The sequence below is a fragment of the Xenopus laevis genome, chromosome 6L (assembly GCF_017654675.1).
Source record: "Xenopus laevis strain J_2021 chromosome 6L, Xenopus_laevis_v10.1, whole genome shotgun sequence".
In the NCBI taxonomy this organism is placed as follows: domain Eukaryota; kingdom Metazoa; phylum Chordata; class Amphibia; order Anura; family Pipidae; genus Xenopus; species Xenopus laevis.
The window spans coordinates 128,704,305-128,728,478 of record NC_054381.1 but is presented as its reverse complement, the minus strand read 5'-3'; the positions used below and the strand labels follow the sequence as shown (position 1 = coordinate 128,728,478).

General features: G+C 40.3%; 1 protein-coding gene across 5 annotated transcripts in view; it reads left to right on the top strand.

Annotated features, from left to right (window-relative positions):
- Window positions 1–24,174, top strand: part of ncoa2.L (nuclear receptor coactivator 2 L homeolog) — a 150,245-nt gene that overhangs the window by 74,688 nt on the left and 51,383 nt on the right. Inside the window, exon 1 of one of the 5 annotated variants that reach the window (XM_018266175.2) lies at window positions 21,709–22,085. The gene's annotated coding sequence lies outside the window, so the exon portion shown is untranslated. 5 annotated transcript variants of the gene reach the window in all.

The window sequence follows — 24,174 nt, the reverse complement described above, 5'->3', positions numbered from 1 at the left end:
GATTCGGTAGAATGTGTACTTTCCAAAAATATATGGGTTTGGGGGGTAAACATATATTTCTGTGTTTTTACCCCACAAAAATGCAGTCAATGTGTTGATTTTTCATTAGCTGAAGTTACCCACAGGACTATTTGTATGCGCTAACTTCATATTGGGGCCTCTAACTGCCATATACTTTGGTAAACCTATGCACAGTGGGCACCAAACTGTTTGGAGGACCCCTGGCAATCATATTTAGGGTGTTTTTTTTTTGGTGCGTAACGATACATGGGTGATATGGTGCTGAGAAGTTGAAGCTTTGAGGCAATTTTCAGATATTTCACCAAAACCGACAATTGTGGGAAAGCCTTGCGACTCAGTAGTTTGGAGCAGAAAGGCATGGGTACCCATTTTAGATTCGGTAGAATGTGTACTTTCCAAAAATATATGGGTTTGGGGGGTAAACATATATTTCTGTGTTTTTACCCCACAAAAATGCAGTCAATGTGTTGATTTTTCATTAGCTGAAGTTACCCACAGGACTATTTGTATGCGCTAACTTCATTTTGGGGCCTCTAACTGCCATATACTTTGGTAAACCTATGCACAGTGGGCACCAAACTGTTTGGAGGACCCCTGGCAATCATATTTAGGGTGTTTTTTTTTGGTGCGTAACGATACATGGGTGATATGGTGCTGAGAAGTTGAAGCTTTGAGGAAATTTTCAGATATTTCACCAAAACCGACAATTGTGGGAAAGCCTTGCGACTCAGTAGTTTGGAGCAGAAAGGCATGGGTACCCATTTTAGATTCGGTAGAATGTGTACTTTCCAAAAATATATGGGTTTGGGGGGTAAACATATATTTCTGTGTTTTTACCCCACAAAAATGCAGTCAATGTGTTGATTTTTCATTAGATGAAGTTACCCACAGGACTATTTGTATGCGCTAACTTCATTTTGAGGCCTCTAACTGCCAGATACTTTGGTAAACCTATGAACAATGGCCACCAAACTGTTTGGAGGAACCCTGGCAATCATATTTAGGGTGTTTTTTCTTGGTGCGTAACGATACATGGGTGATATGGTGCTGAGAAGTTGAAGCTTTGAGGCAATTTTCAGATATTTCACCAAAACCGACAATTGTGGGAAAGCCTTGCGACTCAGTAGTTTGGAACAGAAAGGCATGGGTACCCATTTTAGATTCTGTAGAATGTGAACTTTCCAAAAATATATGGGTTTTGGGGGGTAAACATATATTTCTGTGTTTTTACCCCACAAAAATGCAGTCAATGTGTTGATTTTTCATTAGCTGAAGTTACCCACGGGACTGTTTGTATGCGCTAACTTCATTTTGGGGCCTCTAAATGCCAGATACTTTGGTAAACTTATGAACAATGGCCACCAAAATGTTCAGAGGAACCCTGGCAATCATATTTAGGGTGCTTTTTCTTAGTACGTAATGATACATGGGTGATATGGTGCTGAGAAGTTGAAGCTTTGAGGCAATTTTCAGATATTTCACCAAAACCGACAATTGTGGGAAGGCCTTGCGACTCAGTAGTTTGGAGCAGAAAGGCATGGGTACCCATTTTAGATTCTGTAGAATGTGTACTTTCCAAAAATATATGGGTTTTGGGGGGTAAACATATATTTCTGTGTTTTTACCCCACAAAAATGCAGTCAATGTGTTGATTTCTCATTAGATGAAGTTACTCACGGGACTGTTTGTATGCGCTAACTTCATTTTGGGGCCTCTAAATGCCAGATACTTTGGTAAACTTATGAACAATGGCCACCAAAATGTTCAGAGGAACCCTGGCAATCATATTTAGGGTGCTTTTTCTTAGTACGTAATGATACATGGGTGATATGGTGCTGGGAAGTTGAAGTTTTGAGGCAATTTTCAGATATTTCACCAAAACCGACAATTTTGGGAAAGCCTTGCGACTCAGTAGTTTGGAGCAGAAAGGCATGGGTACCCATTTTAGATTCTGTAGAATGTGTTCTTTCCAAAAATATATGGGTTTGGGGGGTAAACATATATTTCTGTGTTTTTACCCCACAAAAAATGCAGTCAATGTGTTGATTTCTCAGTAGCTGAAGTAAAGTCCTGAACAATTTGGATGCGCTAACTTCATATTTGTGTCTCTAAATGCCAGATACTTTGGTAAACCTATGCATAATGGATATCAAACTGTTCAGTGGACCCCTGGCAATCATATTTCAGGTGCTTTTTCTTGGTACGTAATATAGTTTGGGATATGCGGAGCAGCAAAATAAAACCTTTGAAATGATTTTTCAAAATTTTGAATTTTATTTTGAAAAACCGCTATGTTCAGACAAGCTTTTCTGTTTGGTAGTTGGGAGTAGAGAGACATAGTTACCCATTTTGTAATCGGCAGAATGTGTACTTTTCAAAAATGTATGGTTTTCTGGGGTAAACCTATGGTTTCAGGATTTTTTGCCTTGGAATCTAAAGCATGCCGTTTTCTGCCTTAGTGCTTTCAAAATTCAGTAATATACTGCCGGGAGTTTTTGCTGTACAGAAATCCTAAATCTCCCTAAAACTATACATATCTGGTATTGGCACGTTCGAGAGACATAAGGCTTTCCAAATCAGTTGGATTTTCATCTGTAAAATGAAATATTTTTCTGGTATAAATTGATATACAATGAAAAATGGTAATTTTTCATTTTTTTTTGTTATTTAGCACTATAAATTTTTTTGCACAGGTGGAAATACATGAAAACTCAGGCAGATTTAGAAAGCTCAGTTTCTACCGAAAAAAACAATGTATAGTTTTCCTAGGTAAACTATAGGTTTCCCCTCAGAAAATGCCCCTAAAGTGAGAGAGCACAAAATGCTTAAAAACGGCTGGCATTTCGCGTAACCAAAATGTGAAATTCTGCTGGCACTTAAAGGGTTAAAAAATGCATACAATTTCAGTTACTTTTCTTATGGAAGATTTTTTTGGCTTTCAAAACCTATCTTACCATTAATTAGTTTAGTTAGTTTAATTAGAAATGTTCTGCTCTATATCAAACACTATCTCCCTTCACCTTTGGGGTTGGGGCAGACGGGCAGATTCGGTGAGATTTAGTCACCTGGGGACTAATCGCTTTTCAACGGGGCGACAATCTCCCCGTACTGCCTGCTTGAATGAAGAATCACCTGTGCTAATGCACTCCCGGCACTTTGATTTCCGAAGTTTCCGCGTGATGCAACTTCGGGCGACTTCGGAAATCGAACCACCGCAACTGCATTAGCGCAGGCAATTCTTCATTCAAGCAGGCAGAAGGCAGACGGAAGGCAGTTCTGGGAGATTGTCGCCCCGCAGAAGAGGCGATTAGTCACCAGGCGACTAAATTTCCCCGAATCTGCCCGTCTGCCCCAACCCTTGTGTGAGTGTTTTGGCTTATAGATAAGGAGGAGGCCATAGATTTTGTGTGCAATAGAAATATAAATATTTGCCTTGCAAGGATCAAACATGGTGGAGCTTTTGTCTCCCTGTTTGCCCTATTTAGCTCAAGAAGTAACAAGAAAAAACTTTTTGTGATTAAATTATAGGCATCAAGAACATTCAGCACAATCCCTATTCATTGAACTCATGTTGAACAAGAGGGGGGGGGGTATATAGGTTTGTGTACTGCGTGACAAACAGTGGGGAAAAACTATTTTACATTTCCCTCTTCACTTCCATGTCCAATCTATGTGCAAATAATATGCATTCCCCTTGTTATCTTTTATACAGTATAGCTTTGACTGTTAATTCTTTTAGGGGAATGTAATAAAAGTCACAAAGAGCAAAACAATTTGCACAAATAAGAATAAAAAGTCTAATTTCGCAACGTAATACTCTTCCTTAAACTGTTATTACATTGCGAATTTTAATTGCGCATTGCACACTTTTAAGAAGTGCTTGAAGGTGTCGTAATCTTTTGAAGCAAACATAACAACTTTTTCAGTAAGAAGTTTTATTACATTGCACTGGCGCAAACTATAAAATTCGCAAACCTTCTTCAACTGTCGGAAGTGGTCGCTAAACCGTTTCCGGGTTCGCAAAAGATATATTTAATTCGCACAAAGGCAAATTTGTTTGTACAGAGGCATAACTTTTCGCATTGCGAATATTTTTTCCGTTACCGACTTTTATTACATTCCCCCAATAATGTCTTAAGATTGCTTTAAAAACCTCTCTCCATCAATTCTATCAAATCTTTCAATTCTAACAGCTGCCTTTAATGAAACTCAAGGATTCTTCTCAGCAGGGACAAACAAATCGCTTCTTCGGGCGACTAATCTCGCTGAAAAGCCTTCCCGCCGGCTAGAATCTTAATCGCCGGCGGGATGACACTTGGATCGCTTCGGCTTTCCGAAGTCGCCCGAAGTTTTCTCGTGAGGTGACTTTTCAGTCTAGCCAACGGGAAGGCAGTTCAGGGAGATTAGTCGCCCGAAAAAGACTAATCTCCTGAAATAGCAGTGTGTGTCTCTGCCCTTTGAAGGTGGAAAATTAAATGTTACGCTTCGGTATTAGAAAAAAGGTCACGCGTAGAAAATAGAAAGTAATCGTAAAGAGTCTTTATTTCTGGTGAACTGTCTGAAACCAACTGAACTGAAAAAAGTGTTGGATGGTGAAAAACCCTTTTAACAGGCTGGTTAGGTTGTGAAACCCAAAGTTTAAAATAATATAAATTATTTTGCACAGGAAGAAAGATTTGTCCTAGGTTGATGTTGTGTGTGCCATTGCACTGTATTATGTATAAATAATTACCTTCCAGGATTATGATTGGACATAGTTATGGATAGAGGAGGGGTCATTTTTTTTAATTTCTTTATTTATTTTTTAATATGGGAGCAGTAGATATTGTTGGTATTAACTTTGAGAAAATCTGTGAGTTGTCTAAACTTTGTTTTTTTTTGGTTTTTTTACAATATATTTGCTGGAAAATACCCTAGGACCAGTAACATCAATTTTTTTTTTTTTAAAAAAATTCGTTAGTATAGAGCGAAAAAAAAACACAAAGACAAATTAAACTTTTAAGTTGCTAAGTCTTTTTAAGAAATAACTCAGCTTGATTTCTCCTCCCTGGCTAACTCCTATAAGGGAGGCAGGGAGGAAAAATCGAGCACCACACAATGGATCACCGGTTCGCCTTTTCTGAAGAGGAGAGCAAGCGGAGTTTCTGTAAGTTATTTCTTAAAAAAGACTTAGCGATTTAAAAGTTTAATTTGTTTTTATTTGTTTTTTTTTTCGTTATATACTAACGATTTTTAAAGGAAAAAATTGATGTTACTGGTCCTTTAAGTGACCTTAATCCAGTGATCCCCAACCAGTAGCTCGTGAGCAACATTTTGCTCCCCAACTCCTTGGATGTTGCTTTCAGTTGCCTCAAAGCAGGTGCTTATTTTTGAATTCCTGGCTTGGGCACAAGTTGTGGTTGCATAAGAACCAGATGTACTGCCAACCAGAGCCTCCTGTAGGCTGCCAGTCCACATAGGGGCTACCAATAGCCAATCACAGCCCTTATTTGGCACCACCCAGGAACATTTTTCATGTTTGTGCTGCTCCCCAACTCTTTTTACATCTGAATGTTGCTCACGGGTGAAAAAGGTTGGGGACCTCTGCCTTAATCTATGAATAAATCCATTATTCATTTTGGAATATGTGCAGCCATTTTCCAGTGAGTGCATCTGGTGACAAATGAGTTTTTTAAAATCCCTGATTTAATTTGAAATTTGACATGGGGAAATGTATTAATAAAATCACATTTTTTAAACTCAGACCAGAAAACTTTGATTTCAGATTCAATCAAACTCTGAGTTTTTTTCTCCAAAAAATACTCAGATGTCAGGAAGGCTGCAAACATCTCCGAATTGATTCCTGAACCTCTCCCATTGACTTAAACAGTAATTTGGCAGGTTTTACTGGCGAGTAGTCAAATTTGATTCTTAAAGGGCCAGAGCATGATAAATCTTGAAAATCAAAATCAAATTTTAAAAAAACAAAACTCAAATCAAGTTTGGATAATTCCCTAGTTGAATTTATGGTTTAGACCATAAAAAACCTGGTTTAGACCATAAAAAATACCCTTAATAAATCTGCCCCTTAATGTAGCTCATTGGGATTACTTAATTATTTTAGCTCTGGAGTTAGTCTGTTAGTTTGGACATTCTGCCTGGCTGTTATTGGACATATTTCCTTATATTCCAAATCGAAGCCAAACTCGGATTCTGACAGATTTTTATGTAATTTTGCCAACTGACTAGTGGGCATCTGTAGTTTTTATTATACCTTGCCAGAGAGAGCACAATATGGTATATACCATCAAACAATGAAAACTATTAATCGAGAGCTCACTCCATGTTTGAATTTAGAAACAGCACTTATTCTGACATCACTTAATGGAGAACTAAAGCTTAACTAAAGAGGTAGCTAGAAATGTTGTACATTATGTTTTTGGCTTCTGTATCAGCCCAAGGCAACCACAGCCCTTTATCAGGGAATATCTGTGCCCCCAAAGATGCCCCAGTAGCTCCCCATCTTCTTTTCTGCTGATTCACTGCACATGCTCTGTGCTGCTGTCACTTACTGAGCTTATGGAACCAACCAACAATATACAGTACACATAGAATAGAAATGTCACAATATAAGGCTGATTGGTAATTAATACAGATAATTACTACATGACAGCACAGAAACTAGTGCAACTAGCATCAGAATTTAATAAACAGCCCTGTAGCATCATCTTATATTACAGACAAACCTCATTTTCTGCTGGATAATTTGTGACAACCCCTAAGCTTAGCTTCTCAACAGCTGCTCAGAGCCCACTGAGCATGTGAGTGTCACAGACACTTTCCAAGATGGTGACCCCTGTGACAAGTTTGAAGTCCTGGATCATTGCTGCTATTGACAAGCTGAAACTTTAGGCTGGTGGAATAAGTTCAGTATATAAAATATGGCATTTTTAGCTATATTCATTTTTAGGGTTTAGTTCTCCTTTAAACATGTGCACAAGATGCAGTGTCCTATTAAAATACTTTGCGACCAGATAGGAAGAAAAAGTATCCAGGTAGGGGGGAAACATAGAGATACAGCATTAATGAATATGCACAAGCACACATTCCTACCTACTTCTGTAAAACGTGTTTTATTAAATGGATGTGGTTGGAGGGTGCATTTTATTTAGCAGTCCATAGTGCCCATTTAAAACCGCCTGTGGAGAACAATGGAGATACTATACATATTACACAGGTAACGTGAGATATTTTAACTATATACTTCTTGGCCAAACGTATCATCTTCATCAGTTGAGTGTGAGTAGCTCCAGGGTGTGCTATGGTTATCCTTGTTCCTGAATCCTGTTCTTGCATCCTTGTTCCTGTATCCTGTTCTAAGCCCTGTACCTGCTTCTGCCAATGTGTTTCCAGCCCTCTTCTGACACCTTGATTTTTCTTTGGCCTCCTTCTGATAGTGCATGTCCTCAGGCTTTATTCTTGCCTATAACTTCAGCTCTTCTAATTCTCAGTTTTCTTCTGTGTCCTTGTTTTTCACTTTATGTGTTCTGTAACATTCTTTTTCCACCTTTAACATCATCTAAAATATGTGCAGCCTACTTGTCTGTCCTTGTTCAGGGAACCTTACACCTTAAAGGGGTGGTTCACCTTTGAGTTAACTTTTAGTATGTTATAGAATGTTATAGAATGGCTAATTCTAAGCAACCCTTCAATTGACTTTTATTTTTTCTGTTTTATAGTTTTGAAATTATTTTCCTCCTTTTTCTGTCTCTTTTCAGCTTTCAAATGGGGGTCACTGATCCTTTCTAAAAACCAAATGCGCTTTAAGGCTACACATTTATTGTTATTGCTACTTTTATTAGTCATATTTCTATTCAGGCCTCTCCTATTCATATTCCAGTCGCTTATTCAAATCAGTGCATGGTTGCTAAGGTAATTTTGACCCTTGCTACCAGGTTTCTGAAACTGGAGAGCTCCTTAATAAAAAGCTTAATAACTCAAAAATCACAGAATACCACTCTTTCAATCATACTAAAATTTAATTCAAAGGTGAAACAACCCCTTTAAAGGCAAAATAATTTGTTATGGACAACTGAATGCAAAAGTGTGGACCTCATGCTAACAAATGTAGTTAATTTTATAATTAATAAGTAGGAACAACTACTGCAGGGATCAGTGTTTTAACAACATATATGGAAATGTTAATGCACAGTTATACTTTATCTCACAACTTTTAAAACATAAGAATAAAGAAATAGTAATTGAGCCATGTACAAAAATGTGGACACCCTTTAATTTGTCAAGTGATAAACAATGTTTTGTAAAGTCCCTGGTGCTAATTACCTCATTTCACCTTTAGTGGTTGTCACATTTGCAAAACCCAAACTTTAGGCTGTTACACGGGCTCCTCTAAGCGAGTGAGGATGGGAAAATGAAGCTAATTGAAGGGGATTAAAAAAAATGACATAATGTTAAATGGCTGTTAAGGGGAATGGCAGAAGAACACTTTCAGAGAGAACTGCTCCTATGCTGGCATACCAGAGTAAACAGCTCCAGAAGTTCTGGTCGTTTAGGATAGCACCTGCCATATTAGCTTGTTGTGACATCTCTCCCTGCTCACTTATAGCTCTGGGCTCAGACTACAGCAGGGAGGAGCAAACTGAGCATGCTCAAGCCCTAGCCTTGGAGGTTTATGCTGAAAACAGGAAGTCTGATGCAGAAGCCCATGTGTACACAATAGAAGGAAAGAAATGTATTTCTTTTGACTCAGAGCAGCATTAAGCTGGCCATAGATGCAAAGATCCGATCGTACGAATCATCGTACGATCGGACTTTCCCATCTCCCGACCCACCACTAACCATTCAGATCAAAGACTTACCAGTCAGATTAGTAAAAGAACAGATCAGCAATGTTCTGCCCCTGACAGCAATCGTACGATATCTATGTCCAACCAAAGCTAGTGACAGTCTCCCACTGAAAATCGTACGATCGGCAATACACGCAGAGATATTATCGGCAGCCGACAGAAATTTTCTAACCTGTCCGATCGACCAAACGACCGATCTCCGCCGGACGAAAAATGTCGGGACTCTCCACACACGGTCCGAAAATCATACGAATCCTCAATTCGTACGATCAGATCTTTGCGTCTATGGCCAGCATTGGTGTATTTATATAGACCTTTCTGATAACGCTTACTTAAGTTTAACCTTTCCTTCTCCTTTAAATATGGCATAGAGATGTTTGCAGGGCTATATTTTCTATATAGGGATTTGATAGTCGGTGGCCCATCAGTGCCTATATAAAAATATGGCCCTTGCTGCAAAATCTGCCAACAAAATTGAGAGAGGGTTACCCTTCACTTCACCTACCCAGTTAGGACTTGCATAGACTGCATTTCACTGTACCCATCTGCCAAAGGTGGCACAAAAGCCTGCAGAGGCAATGTTACCAATTGGTTTTGGGTCACCCTACCTGATTATTAAATGGTGACCCTGCTTCTAGCCCCCAGTATTCTGTTATAAGGCTGTCTGAATGGCATTAAATAACATTAATATTAAAACTTTCAATCCCTTTTATTTTATTTATGGTCCCAGTCCTCTGGCCTTGATAACTTATAGCAGCCTTATAGAAAACCCTGTGTGTACAACTGCAAGCAAAAGAAACAAGAGAAAATGTGTCTTCCCCAGCAATATTACATTCTTGCAAAATAACTACTACAATTTATATTTTTTTAAAATGTCTTCTATTGATACAAATATTTATATAAATTGTCTCTCGAAGGAGCAGCTTGTCGTTTTAGCGACATTTTGCAATAAAAGTGGAATAAGTCACTGCACAGGGATTCCCATTACTCCAAGCATAACTAGCGCCTTTAAAAATGATTATTTTGTAACAACGAGCACATGGCAGGCCCAACATTACTTGCAAAGATTTTGCTCTGGGAAATTTGATAAAATGTAGTTCTGCCCCAGAGAGAGATTTTATAGAAAAATAGATATGGAGTCTGTTATCTAGATAGCTTGGTCTTTTGTGTAATGTGGATCACTTTGACTTAAAGTGCAACTAAACCCATTGCATGCTATGCACAGATTCTTATTTAAAAGGAAAATAAAAAACTATATGTGGGAGCACAGCTTAAACATAGTTATAAATACTGAGCTGAATGATGGATGGTGTAAATAGAATATAGCAGCATTGAGAGATACTAAAGGGGAAATTATGGGGTGTAGTAAGTTCATTGATCACAGTGAAAATATAGACTGCAACCTGCTAGTTTTTAAACTTGATTTTAATATATTTTTAAATATTTTAAAGGAAACAAGAATAGTCACAATCATTTTCTTTCCATTGCTTCACATTTTTGGTTACATGTAAAGGGTATGAATAGTGTGGGGGAGGCCGTTATATGCACGGCAAGTTATGGAAAATCTTCTATATGTAAGCAAACATTTTTGTGACAAGAGAGACTTGTTTGTGTGTAAGTGACGGCATTCTGAGTTGCCTTACAAGGCGCAACTGTTCCAAAACAGCAACATCAGTTCTTAAACCCTATAGAAGAATGCAGCTTTAGTGTTTGACTTAAGAAAGCCAGTGGGTATTTAGTAAAATATACGTGTAACAATTTTATCTCCTTGCATGGATACGCCAACATTAAATAGTTTTTCCTAAATATGCTACAAAATAGAATGATTACAATTTCATCACAAGCCCTGCAAAATACAATTCATTTCCAGTTTTAAGGGTTTCCTTTACAAAAACCACTGATTGTTCTACCCACACAGATAAGCAAATGTAGATACATTTGTTTAATTGAATATTTATATAGAGTCGTTCTGGTATAGCCGCCCTGTTCTGTATGGTTTTGTTGAATAACTTTTACTGTGGGCTTAATTGCTAGGGCTTATTTACCGTAGCAACCAGGCAGCAGTTTGGAAGGTTGGAATTCCAGACTTGGAGAACAGATGGTAAGTAGGAAAATAAAGCAATAAATTATAACTAACAATAAAATTAAAACAGTCAATTGGTCTTCTGGTTGCTTCGGTCAGTGTAAAGGTGGGCATTAGTTTGTATGAAACTAATTTTCGTATAATATTTGGTGCGTGTATGGTGGGAGACAAGCCAACCAATATCAGCAGAAGACTTGTATATCAGTCAGCTCGTCAATCGTGCTAGCCATAAAATTTTAATTGGGTGCCTTTGAAGGCCATTGTTAATGCTGAATCGTCAGATACAGGTAGAATTCTGTTGTTTCTGTCTGTATAGCTAATGATTCAGCTCTACACGTGTGTATTGAAACGAACGATCTTTCCTGGAAATTGTAATGTCTGTGGCCACCTTAACTATACGGGGTGATTCTTTGATGGAGCAGACAGGGTTTGACAGACCTGGAATGATTGGGGAGGGGGCATTGGGCCCTGCTTTACTTGGCACAGCCAACAGCCCAATTGCCCAGATGGGCAAGTGTCTATAAACCCAGACACCCTGAGGGAAGGCCCTGCTAACTTATTAGTACTGGGATTCCCGGTTTCTGATGGTGCCCTGGACCCGACAACCAGATGCCATTTTTAGTTGCAGGCTGGAAATCAGTGGCTTAACTATAGAGGAAGCAGATCCCACAGTTGTGGGGGTCCCAGACTGCTGGGTCTATTTCTTCTAGCTCCCTAGCTGCTGTCCTACCTAAAAGCGAGCAAGCGGGTGGTGCGAACTGGTGGGGAGCCAGGCTACAGGGGGGGGTCTTATTGCAGATGTGTACTGGGGCTCTCCAAAGATTTATTGGCCGGGTGGCCTGGTGTGGGGTATTTACGCCACTTCTGGAAATCATCAGAAATGTATTGCTAATAATTTAAAACCCAAATAAAATAACCAGAAAAGGTACATGAACACATTTCTTTAAGCTATCATATAAAGACGAACAACCCTTTGAACTGCGCAGAATATACAATTCTGATGCACCTTTTCATTTTTTATGCACAGATCAAGCCTCACCCCCCCCCCCCCATGATTCAATGATTAAATCGGAAGATTCACAAATAAACTTTGTTCTTGCACTTAGCCCTAGCCTGCCGTTCTGCTAGAACCTGCTCAGGAAGAGACTATTTGCCTTCTAAAATGGCTTGTAGCTACAAAAACTTCAGCCCAGATTTAGTGGTTTGTGCAGTTAGCAGCATCTTATTGAGAGCAAAGAATTGTAGTGGGAAAAATTCGCTATACGCAAAGAAATCACCTATGTGACATAAAGAAATTACCTATGTGACATATTAGTATGGACAAGGTGATATAGCCAGTGAGATGCCACCATGTCTGCTCTGCATCTTTATAGTGGTAGAGTGCCACCCTAAACCTGGAGAAATTCCTCTAGGAGAGTATTTGTTCTTGCGCTCTTGTTAGGGTTGCCACCTTTCGCCAATGCTCCTCCCCAACAAAATCCTACTAGGGTGAGGACCACTTAGGTTTGTTGATGTAGTTCTCTCAAGATGGCCTGCATTGACCTTCGTTATGATCCCACTGATGGCCCGAGGGCCAAGCGATTGGATCAGCTATGTATGGTCACCAACATGTTACATGTAGGGCCATATCGGGCTGATCCACTTGTTTGGCCCTCGGCAGTTTATCTGCCCATGTTGAATTATTTGAATAAAATGGAGTCTATGGGAGATGGCCTTCCTGTAATTCGGAGCTCTTTGAATAACTGCTATCCGGATAACAGATATTATACCTGTATCAGATGATGTCAGAGTACATATTAGGCATTGCATCAGCGTAGTAAAGTGGCTCTGTAATGCACCCAGGAAGAAGTCATTTAACCATTAACGTGTCATTATTAAACCATTTTCTCAGATGCATGTTGAAGAAATTGAGCTTAAAAATTCAGGAGCTGTGTTGTGTCTGACTCTGTACCAGGGATTGTTGGGAGCACCTAGCCTGTACCCATTTGAAACATCACCACCAACATTTCAGTTAGGGTTATAAGCCGATCACCCGAAAGGCCCCTATACACGTTCCAATAAAATATGCAGACAGACCGAGTCTTGGCTGGTGTGTTGTGCAATCCATCGGGGCCGGTTAAAAAATCCCATTGGATTGCAGCCGCATCTATGCATCTATGCGGTCCCGCGATCCAACCGCCCATATCGGATACATTCTGATCCGATTGTTGGGCCCTAGCGCCCACGATCGATCAGCCCAATATCACCCACTTTAATGTGGGCATATCGGGGAGCGATCCGCTCGTTTGGCGACGTAGAGATACGCTCGTTTATCGATGACCATGTCTCTCTACGTCTATGGCCACCTTTAGGATAATGGCAGCTACAGTGTTTTATCCACTGAAATAATGTCTGCTGCAATGAGTCTGCTCGTTCACTTGATTAAAACAGTGATGGGATGTTCAGTTGTTCTGTAATGTGGATCATCTCGTGTCTTCCCGTCCGCTATAATGAAAAGTCGCCTGCACTAATGCAAACACTGCGCTTTGTTTTTCGAAGTCGCCTTAAGTTGCCTCACGAGGAAACTTCGGCCGACTTCGGTAAACGAAGTGCCGCGTGTGCTTTAGTACAGGCGACTTTTCGCAGGAAGACACGCAAAGGCAGTTTGGGGAGATTGTCGCCCAGAAGAAGAGGGATTAGTCGCCAGGCTCTGCTCGTGAGGACTGACCCTAAAACACCTTTTGCTGGGCTGCAGCTAGGTCAGTCATGGGAAACTAGCAGCCCTCCTGAAGTTGTACTGCAAGTCTTAAGGGCCCACGGGATACTGGAAATTGTAGTTGAGTCCCATGTAAAGTATTTTCCGTTGTCCATGCCTGAACTGGATAAAAGGATCTTTTCTATGGTTACTAAATGGAACACGTCTACCTGTCAGGCCAGTGATGATATGCTGCCCCTGTACATCATAGTGGGAATTAATGCAATTGGATTTAAATTGTTGGAGGTTATCCTGGATATTTGCTTTGTGCACCAGACATCTGGCAGTGAGCACCAGCAGCCACCTGATCGCTTGGCACTCCTGGTTTTGTTGACATTCTTGTGGGCCATTGACTGATAAAGGGATACAACAGTAGCCTGAGGTGCCAAACTGTCACAGTTAAAGGAACAGTAACACCAAAAAATGTAAGTACTTTCTAAGCTTTTTGTTAAACGGAGATCATGAGATGAGTGTTTCAGTTTAACACTGAGTGTCACACTGTTAGTGCATATATTTTCATGTTCATCTGTTTCTCTTTGGTTTCCTTTCTTTATGTACAAAGTTTAACAGAAGCCCCTTGCTTAATCAGATGTTGCTTTACTTTGTAATTCCAGTGTTAAATGGTTCCTTCCCCTCTATTCTGTAGGTCAGTGCTGTGCAACTGTTTTTTTTTTTAGGTTATTCAGTAAAGCAAGTGCTTGGGGGGCCAAACTACAATAAGGCCAGGGCCAGACGATGGAGAAACCCAGGCCGAGCATCCGCTGTCCCGCTGCTCTTCTGTTCCTGGTCTGCCTGCACCCAAAAGCGTTGTTTCTGCTTGGGTGCAGGCAGATGCGGTGTATTTTGGCACAGAAACATTTTGCCTGTAGTTGAAAGGCAAGGAGATAAGAAGCAGGGCATTCTCTGCCTGAGGAGAATCCCCATTACTAAACATTGTCTGTCCCTAGCCTAATATAATGCCGTACAAAAAAATAAATACATAACTTTTGATGAATGGATGAAACTTTATTTGGTTTTGGGATTTGCCAACAACATATGTACAAAAAATAGATTTTTATCAATGCATTAATTGGGAATCTTGCCCATCTTGGGCCTGTTTATGATATTCAATCCATACCTCAGATATAAATTCATTCATTCATATATTCAATGTAAATGTTATTGAAAATAAGTTGGAAAAGCTAAACTCCTAGTGTGGCATTGTGGGGAAGCAGGTATTATTATTCCTGTGCATGAACTAGTGACAAAGAGTGGCAGATTAATTAAGATTTAGCTAAAGGACCAGCTAATTTATTCTTTAAGCGCATTAGTTAAACCCACAATGAATCCACTGGCTTAACAGAGCTTGTTTGGAAGATGGCCTGCGGAGATAAGAGGGATAGGCATCCTAGCGGCGAGTAACATTATCTCTGAATAAGTGGGTTTCATAATAGCTATGTCAGTAATTAGCTGTAATTTATTAGTCATTATGAGAGTGAATAAGAGGGATATCTGTGAAATGATGGTATCACATGTCCCTGCTGTTTGCACGCTTCCTCTTGTCTTTGATTGGCTGCTAAAAGCTTTTCTCTGGCTTTATCCTCATCCTATATGTTTCTGCTAGCAGAATCTCCCATTCCTACTCGTTACAGAGTGCATCATGGGACGATAATACTGATAAATCAGTAATGTGCAGTCAAGGTTGGAATATGTGACCTCTGGACTCTGCTCTTGCTTTGCTTCATGTTTTTAGTTTTTATCTAGTTGCTAGCAATGCATCACTTCCTTGTGCTGTTATGTTGGCTACAAGCCACATCAAAGTGAAAGTGATATTGGCTGAGAAAAACGGCACTTTACTCACAAGAGTACCTTTCTCAGCTTCTGTGGGTGCAGATCTAGTGATTTCATTAGGCTGCTGAGTTGAGCTGTCCCTCTCTTCTCCCCAATCAGCAGCTATGGTGCCTATTGAGATGAGGAATTGTGATTTTGGGTCTTGCCAGTTTCTCCTTCAAATGGGGAAGGCATGGCTTTCCAGTGGCATCCATAAGTAGGTGGAGCATGGCACAGACAGTCCATTGCTGGTAAGGAGTATGCAACACAGTATATTTACCAATATCCATGTGACTGTTTCTCTTTCACTTGTTACACAATAAAAGCAGAATTTCTGCCAGTTTCAATCACAGCACTGCTGGCTAGAAACAGATTTAAAGGAAATGTAAACCCTCAAAACAAAGGAATGTACAATTGCTCAGACTGATCTAAAGCTGACCATACACGGTCCAATAAAAGCTGCCAACAAAAAACTACCGACAGACGTGTGCGGGGCCCTCCGATCGCTATCTGGCCAAAAGTCGGGCAGGTGTCTCAGGCAGGGTTAAAAATCCTGTCGGATGTTTGTTGATGCAGTCCCGTGATCTGACCTCCCTTATTGCCTGCATTATGATCCAATCGTGGGCCCTAGAGCCCATGATTGGATCAGCCCAATATCACCCACCTCAATGTGGGCATATTGGGGAGAAAATCGCCAAACGAGCAGATCTCTACGTATATGGCCACCTTTACAACACTTTTGCAATGTATATTAAAGGGTAACTAAATTCTAAAATAGAATAATGCTTGAAATGCTGTATTTTGTATACTAAACAGAAACATGAACCTACTGCACCACAAGCCTAATAAAACAAATGATTTTTGCTTTCAAACTTGGCCACAGGGGCTCATCATTTTGTAACGTTGTTAAACCATCTTTGCAAGACCAAGACCATGCACATGCTCAAAGTGGTCTGGGCTTCTTTTGGGAGGCTCTTAGGGATCGTCATAAATTTTCAAAACAACAGATAATATCTTTACCGTTTTTATGAAAAACCTAAATGTATGCAGTGAAATTCCCCCTTCATTTACTTGCTCTTACTGCTCTCTCTATACCAAGGGTGGCCAAAAGGTGGATCAGGATCTACCAGTAGACCTTTAGGGCAGAGACACACGTGGAGGATCAGGGAGATTAGACTCGGGATGGCACTCGGAGAACTTCGTTTTCCGAACTCGCCCGAAGTTGCCTCACGAGGAAACTTCGGAAAACGAAGAGAGCAGAGAAGAGTTCTCACCAGACATTCCTTGTCCCACAACGTAGGTTTTCAGCCAGATTTAGCAAGTTGACAGGAAGTATTATGAGACATAATTGCTTCCGATGCTCATCTATGGCATTCTTGTGCACTGGCACCCTTCCTCCCCGCATCTCTCTTTTTTATGAATCTTTTTAACCTATTTTCCTGTTGAATGCAGAAAGTATTGTGTTGCTGGGGGAAATGTAGTGAGTGGTACAAAGTGTATCTCTCTGCTGATCCGGTATAGCAGGTGTAGGGGCTAATGTCATTGTGCTACCCCTAGTGATGCTATCGACCATGCCAAAAGGGACCCCTTTTTCCTCTCACCCTCACTGATAAAAAGCCCCTCACAGTTGCATCTTTCCTTTCTGCTCATTAGTTGATGGTGATATGGCTGTACTGACTGGCATGTAGGTGTTGTGCAATCCTTTGTCTCCACTTTCCTGGAATCCTGGAATGCAGTCTTTTTGTCTGTTAAGCAAACAGTTTATCTAGCGAAGTCTCCATCCTTTCAGGTAGGTATCAGAAGAAAGTGCTTATGTAAACACTTCTGTATTCATGCAGTTATGTGGAACCCTTCCATTATACACAGGTTTCAACTTTCGAGTCAGTGCTTTTTATTGTTGGGCAGCTATTAGTTTGCATTCTATTCAAAGTAACTATCCGTCACAGGGAAGGGGGTGTCACTGGCCTTAGGGCAGTCGTTGTTTGACTTTTTTTAGCTCAGCTCTCCATTCTAGAGGCTCAGCCTTTCCTCACAGATGCCATTGGCTCCAAAAAAGTTAGTTATAGAGAAACATTGATGTATCAGCCATAGTCCCAAGAATGTATGCTGACACATGACTAGCAGCCATGCACAGCACAAATCACATCATTAAGTTTGCTGATGACACAACCGTGGTGGGTCTCATGAGCAATAATGACGAGTCACCATACAGAGAGGAGGTGCAGCGGTTAACAGAGTGGTGCAGAGCCAACAACCTGTCTCTCAATGTAGACAAAACAAAGGAGATGGTTATTGACTTTAGGAATACTAGGAGTGACCACCTGCCACTGTACATCGACGGCTTTAATGTGGAGATTGTCAAAAGCACCAAATTCCTTGGTGTCCACCTGGCGGAGAACTTCACCTGGTCCCACAACACCAGCTACTTAGCCAAGAAAGCCCAACAGTACCTCTACTTCCTGCGCAAGCTGAAGAAATCCCATCTCCCACCATCCATACTCGAAACCTTCTACAGAGGGACTATTGAGAGCATCCTGAGCAGCTGTATCACTGTCTGTGCTGGGAACTGCACTATCATGGAACGCAAGACCCTACAGAGGATAGTGAAGACAGCGGAGAAGATCATAAGTGTCTCTCTTCCTTCCACCACGGACATTTACACCACTCGCTGCATCCATAAATCCACCAGCATTGTGGCTGATCCAACACACCCCTCACACTCACTGTTCACACTCCTGCCATCTGGAAAAAGGTACCGAAGCATTAGGGCCCTCACTACCAGACTGTGTAACAGTTTCTTCCCACAAGCCATAAGGCTCCTGAATACTCAGGGACCGGACAGATCTCTCTCACACACACACTCCATGTGAGCTTACTATATACCACAACGTTACACAGCCACTGTACGCCATTGTATAACTAAATAGCCATTGGATACAATTGTTCTCTATGAGCACATCTGCACTTTCTTTATCATGTTCTTACTACTATCATATCACACTACTTACTACTTAACATATAACATCTGCTGAGTGTGCACTGTCTTGTCCTGTCCTTGCACTGTGCTGTCCTGTCTTGCAGGAGTTGCATATTTTTGCACTTGCACTTTTTGTCTGTTGTCCAGTACTTCTATGTTGTGTGTAGCACCATGGTCCTAAAGGAACGTTGTTTCGTTTCACTGTGTACTGTACAAACGTATATGGCTGAAATGACCATAAACTCAATCTTATGATTCTCTTATGTATAGGCAGCAAATACATTTTTATTCACAATCCCACCCTGCTTGACTGCATGTGGTGTATTTAGAAGAGCGAATAAACATTCTCCCCAAATCGTTCCCAAATTCCCAATCTATGCTGCGTCCCTCAACCAAGCAGGCCGGCCTTCCCCACAGTATGGGAAGTTGTTATGGCCTCTGTATAAAATGCGCCTTGGTATGACGGCAGGTCTCATTTGTGCAGTATATCCTCCTTTCATTTGTATCTAAATTTCTATCTATGTATATTTTCTGCCATTGCTTGCAGTTGCTATCAAGTAGGTATACAACTGGCAGCCTTCTGTCTGCTGTTTGGAGAGCTGAGCTCGGAACAATGTTACGTGTTAAAGGGGTTGTTCACCGTTGAGTTAATGGGATACTGTCATGGAAAAACATGTTTTTCTCAAAACACATCAGTTTATTGTCAGTTTCCCAGCTGTCCCCAGTCATGTGACTTGTGCCTGCACCTAAGGATGGAACTACTTTCTGGCAGGCTGTTATTTCTCCTACTTAATGTTACTGAATCAGTCTCAGTGGGACTTGGCTTTTACTATTGAGTGCTGTTCTTATATCTACCAGGCAGCTGTTATCTTGTGTTAGGGAGCTGCTATCTGGTTACCTTCCCACTGTTCTGTTGTTAGGCTCCTGGGAGGGAAAGGGAGGGGGGTGATATCACTCCAATTTGCACTACAGCAGTAAAGAGTAATTTAATTTTATCAGAGCACAAGTCACATGACTGGGGGCAGCTGGGAAACTGTCAATATGTCTAGCCCCATGTCAGATTTCAAAATTAAATATAAAAAAAATGTTTTTAGTTAATAATTCAGCTGGCGCAGCACTACTAACTGATGCGTTTCGAAAAAAACATATTTTCCCATGACAGTATCCCTTTAACTTTTAGTATAATGTAGAGACATATTCTGAGACAATCTGCAATTGGTCTTAATTCTTTTTATTGTTTGTGGCTTTTGAGTTATACTGCTTTTTATTCAGCAGCTCTGCAGTTTGCATTTTCAGCAATCTGGTTGTTGGCGTCCAAATTACCCTAGCAACCATGTGTATATTTGAATAAGAGTGAACCCCATTTTTAAGCTGGAAAGAGTCAGAAGAAAAGGCAAATAATACAAAAACGATAAAAAAAAAACAAATAATGAAGACTAATTGAAAAGTTGCTTAGAATTGGCCATTCGGTAATGTACTAAAAGACAACTTAAAAGTGAACCACCCCTCTAAGAATGGATTGTTCACCTTTGAGTTAACTTTTAGTATAATGTAGTGTTGGCACACTGGCAGGCTTCATTTTTCTCTGGGTGAAGCGCTTCTTTTACTTGTGCTCGCAAAAACCAGGAAGCAGAATGTGACTTTACTTTCAGTTTCAGACGTCTCCTCGTTTAGTGCAGAAGATAACAGAAATCATGCATATTTCCTAATCAAAACAGTAGGCAAAAAGTATTTATGAATTTGTGCTAAAGAGGGGGCAGTTCGCCTTTAAAATGTTATCAATGGACCTAAACTAAAAGTTGATACTACCTCTAAATGTGTGCTCTGTTTTATTTATACAGTGTAATTGCTCATTTTTTAGTGAAATTGAGTGCACATTTATAAACACTGGGAAAATTTGCTCCCGGGCAGTAACCTATAGCAACCAATCCGGTGATTGCTTTTAGTGGTCACCCTACAGCTGCCTGAAAGCTAATCACTGATTGGTTGCTTTGGGTTACTGCCCAGGTGCCAATTTGCCCATTGTTTATAAATGAGCCCCATCAAGTCCTTGACCAGCACTGTTATTCTCTGTACTAAGCACTGTGTGCAACAAAGTATAATGGTACCTCTCTGTGTAGGCTATGAGAAGACATTGTTGTTGTCCGAACTTCAGCTATAACTGTATATTTCCATTAGCCAGTTTTGGCTAGTCACGCCCCCATATATATATATTCAGCAGCCCATTCTCCATGTTATGCCACCTGCTGGTATCTTGTGAGTATTGCTGAATCTATTGACTGTGTGCAGCACTGCCTTCAAGTGAGGAAATTAAAGTGATAAGTGGGGCAAACACTTGCTATTCACACTAAAATATGTTTCAGCTAACATATACTATTTTTTTAAAGGTGGTGTATTTTTGGGGGGCAAATATAGGAACTTTTTCATAGGAAGTTTTATTTTTTTAATGTACAAAGTGCCCATTCATTTTCCCACTGGTGGATGGGTCGCTGAATACTTTTTGCAGTTTGACAAAATAGATTTGTACAAAGGAATCCTTTTTCTTTATAATGCAAATAATCTCCCTTAGGGGGGTTGTTCACCTTTGAGTTAACTTTTAGTATGGTGTAGTCTGTAGAGAGTGATATTCTGAGACCATTTTCAATTGGTTTTCATTTTTTAATATTTGTGTTTTTTGAGTTATTTAGCTTTTTATTTAGTTTGTAATTGCAGCAATCTTGTTTCTAGGATCCAAATTACCCTAGCAACCATGCATTCATTTGAATCTGACACTGGGAGATGAATAGGAGAGAGCCTGAATAGAAAGATGAGTAATAAAGAGTAGTAATAATTAATTTGTACATTTACAGAGCATTTGTTTATTAGATGGTGTCAGTGACCCCCCATCTGAAAGCAATAAACAGTCAAATAATTAAAGGCAAATAATTAAAAAAAAATATCTAAAAAAATAAATAACGAACACCAACTGAGAATTTGCTTAGAATTTGCCATTGTCCAACATACTAAAAGTTTACCTAAAGGTAGAACACCCCTTTAACAACTTTTTTTTTTTTTTTTTTTTTTTTTAAACGCTGTGTTTTGTGCTGCTGCTTTGCTGCTGCCTGTTCTGACGGCAGTTTCTGCATTATAATGGTCAGTAGGAGCTTAGTAGCACGGTGCCTTTGCTCTGTCACAGTTGGGTGGCAGGCCTCCTGGCTGCAGCTGCACGGTGATCCTTTCCTAATGGGTTAATGAGAGGAGACGGCATTGAAGGATTAGTTGCATAATCTCCTGTCAGTGGAGTGTGCCTCCCCACCAGAGGAAATCATAAGTAAGAGAAAAAATGCTGCAGCCTTTTGGGCCAAACTACAGCGAGTGATCTTTTTGCATAGTAAACAAAGAGCAAGCTGGAAGGCAATTGGACGGCTGTCAGGGAGTGAGAGAAGGTGGAGCAGAAGGTTTTGGACATGAGACGGAAGCCTTGACTCCAGCAGCAGCAGCTGATCACATTGTCACCACTTCCTATTGCTCCGCTCACACTTGCTGAAGACTGACTTTCCCTCTCCACCAGACATGAACCCCAACACGGACTTTGGTTGAGTGTAACACAAAGCTCGCCCCACGCCGGATCTGGAGGTAACGAGAAAGCTACAAAGCACTTACTTGCTGACTTTGTGTCAGGCTGCTGAGTAAGCACATTGTATCTACATAGATAATGATTTTTTTCTCTCTCCGGCTCCTAGTGCTGCTCTTCTCATAAATGTCTCCTATTGTTACTACCCCCCTTATTATTGCTACTTACTGCAACTTTCCTTACTTGTTCCATGCATTTCGTATTCACTGCTTACACTTAATGGGACTAATGAGCAGCTCTCCCACCGCACAGAAAACAAAAAGCAGAATATGCGTGTGCGTTTTTTTCCCCATAAAGCAGGAAGGGGGAACCTGGGATGCTTTAAATGTTGTAGAACTACCACTATCTCTTGCTAGGATTGCTGGGAGATGGTCTTTTTTGTAGTCACCCTAATATAAAGTGGAAACATTCAGTCTGTGGCTCTCCAACAGTTGCTGAACTACAGCTCACTGCAGCCAGAGATCCATGGGTGAAAGGTTACTGGCATTAAGCAATATGGAGTGAGACATCTTTTATTTCATATTTGGCACCCTTAATTGCATAAATTTTTTTTTAGAAATATGTATATAAGGCCTAGGGCTTCATATAAATTCCCTGGTGGGCTTAATAAAGCCCACAAACCACTGAAGGCCACGGAGTCTACAAATGAAACTGGCAACTATGTTCATGTTGTAGATCATCAGCTCTTGTGATTGACATGCGCTCTGTGGAATATATTCCGGGCTAAATGCTAATAATAATAATGGAACTGGGGCAGTACCTAGAAACACACTGTGCTTATCTATCTTCAGGTCAGTGGCTCTTGCAGATACGGTGGTAAGAATAGGAGGTTCATTAGCAGAGTGCATGCAGTGCAGCAAGGAACATACAGTATAGAACGTATAAAGGAACAAAGATTAAAGGAGTGTTAAAACTGTAGTATTGCCAAAACCAGTGACTATCCCCAGAGAGTAGAGGCACTTCTGGTGTGATAGTGCTTGTTTTTCTTGACAAATACAGAGGTGGAGCTCCGCATAGCAGATACTCAGCGAGTTTCCCTTTTGATAAAAAACCTGAGAAACCAGTTTGACTGCTCCGACTTAAAAAGTTTGATCATTCTCTTCAGTGACTGTCATGAAATCTGTGAAGGCTCTGTCAGAGAATGTACATTCCTTACACGGTGTGAGGATTGCAGTGCCTTGATATTTGTACATAGAGGGGAAGTGGGCTAAATATTTCCTAGGAGGTCGTGCAGCTTGAGTACCTTTCATGCTTCTTCGCTCTAACCATTTATTCCCTTTGTGATAATGTTATTAGACTAACATAAGGAGAAAGAGAAGGCAGAAGAGCTCTGGCGTGGCCTTTAATTTGTTATTGCAGCGTGGTGCCTAGGGGCAAGATACTAGGTGCATCACTTCCTGCCTCCCCCTCCTACTACTGTTTATGTTGCCTTTGCACTGGCTAATGGGATGTTTGTGTGTCACTAACGGGAGGAGTGTGTATATAAATACATTTCTGAACCAGTTTTGAAGTACAAATCTCACCAGTCTTCTGGCTATACACTGCGCATGTACGTATATCTGTAACAGTTCAGTACTTTTTAAGGTTTAAAAAAAACAAACAAACAAAAAAAATGTATATACACATACACTAAATAAATAAATGTGTGTATATACACAAGACAAAAACACAGCATGTCTAGGTGCAGGTAAAATGTGTACAAAATAACAGAATAAAAGCACTCAAGAGGCTCAGAGTAACTGATTTTAATAGACAAGCAAAAGAAATTCCAACGTTTCGATCACATCATAGTGATCTTTCTCCAGGGGAAAAAACTAACAAGCAGTTCTTAAGTGTTTGCACTGCTTATACTTTTGTTAGGTTATTTTTTGTTATTTTATATATACAGGTATGGGATCCATTATCTGAAAACCCATTATCCAGAAATCTCTGAATTGCAGAATGTCTCCCATAGACTCCATTCTAAGCAAATAATCCAGATATTTAAATATTATTTCATTTTTCTCTGTAGTAATAAAATAGTACCTTGTACTTGACCCCAACTAAGAGGATCAGCACTCACTGTAGTATGGTGAAGAAGTGTCAATTTAT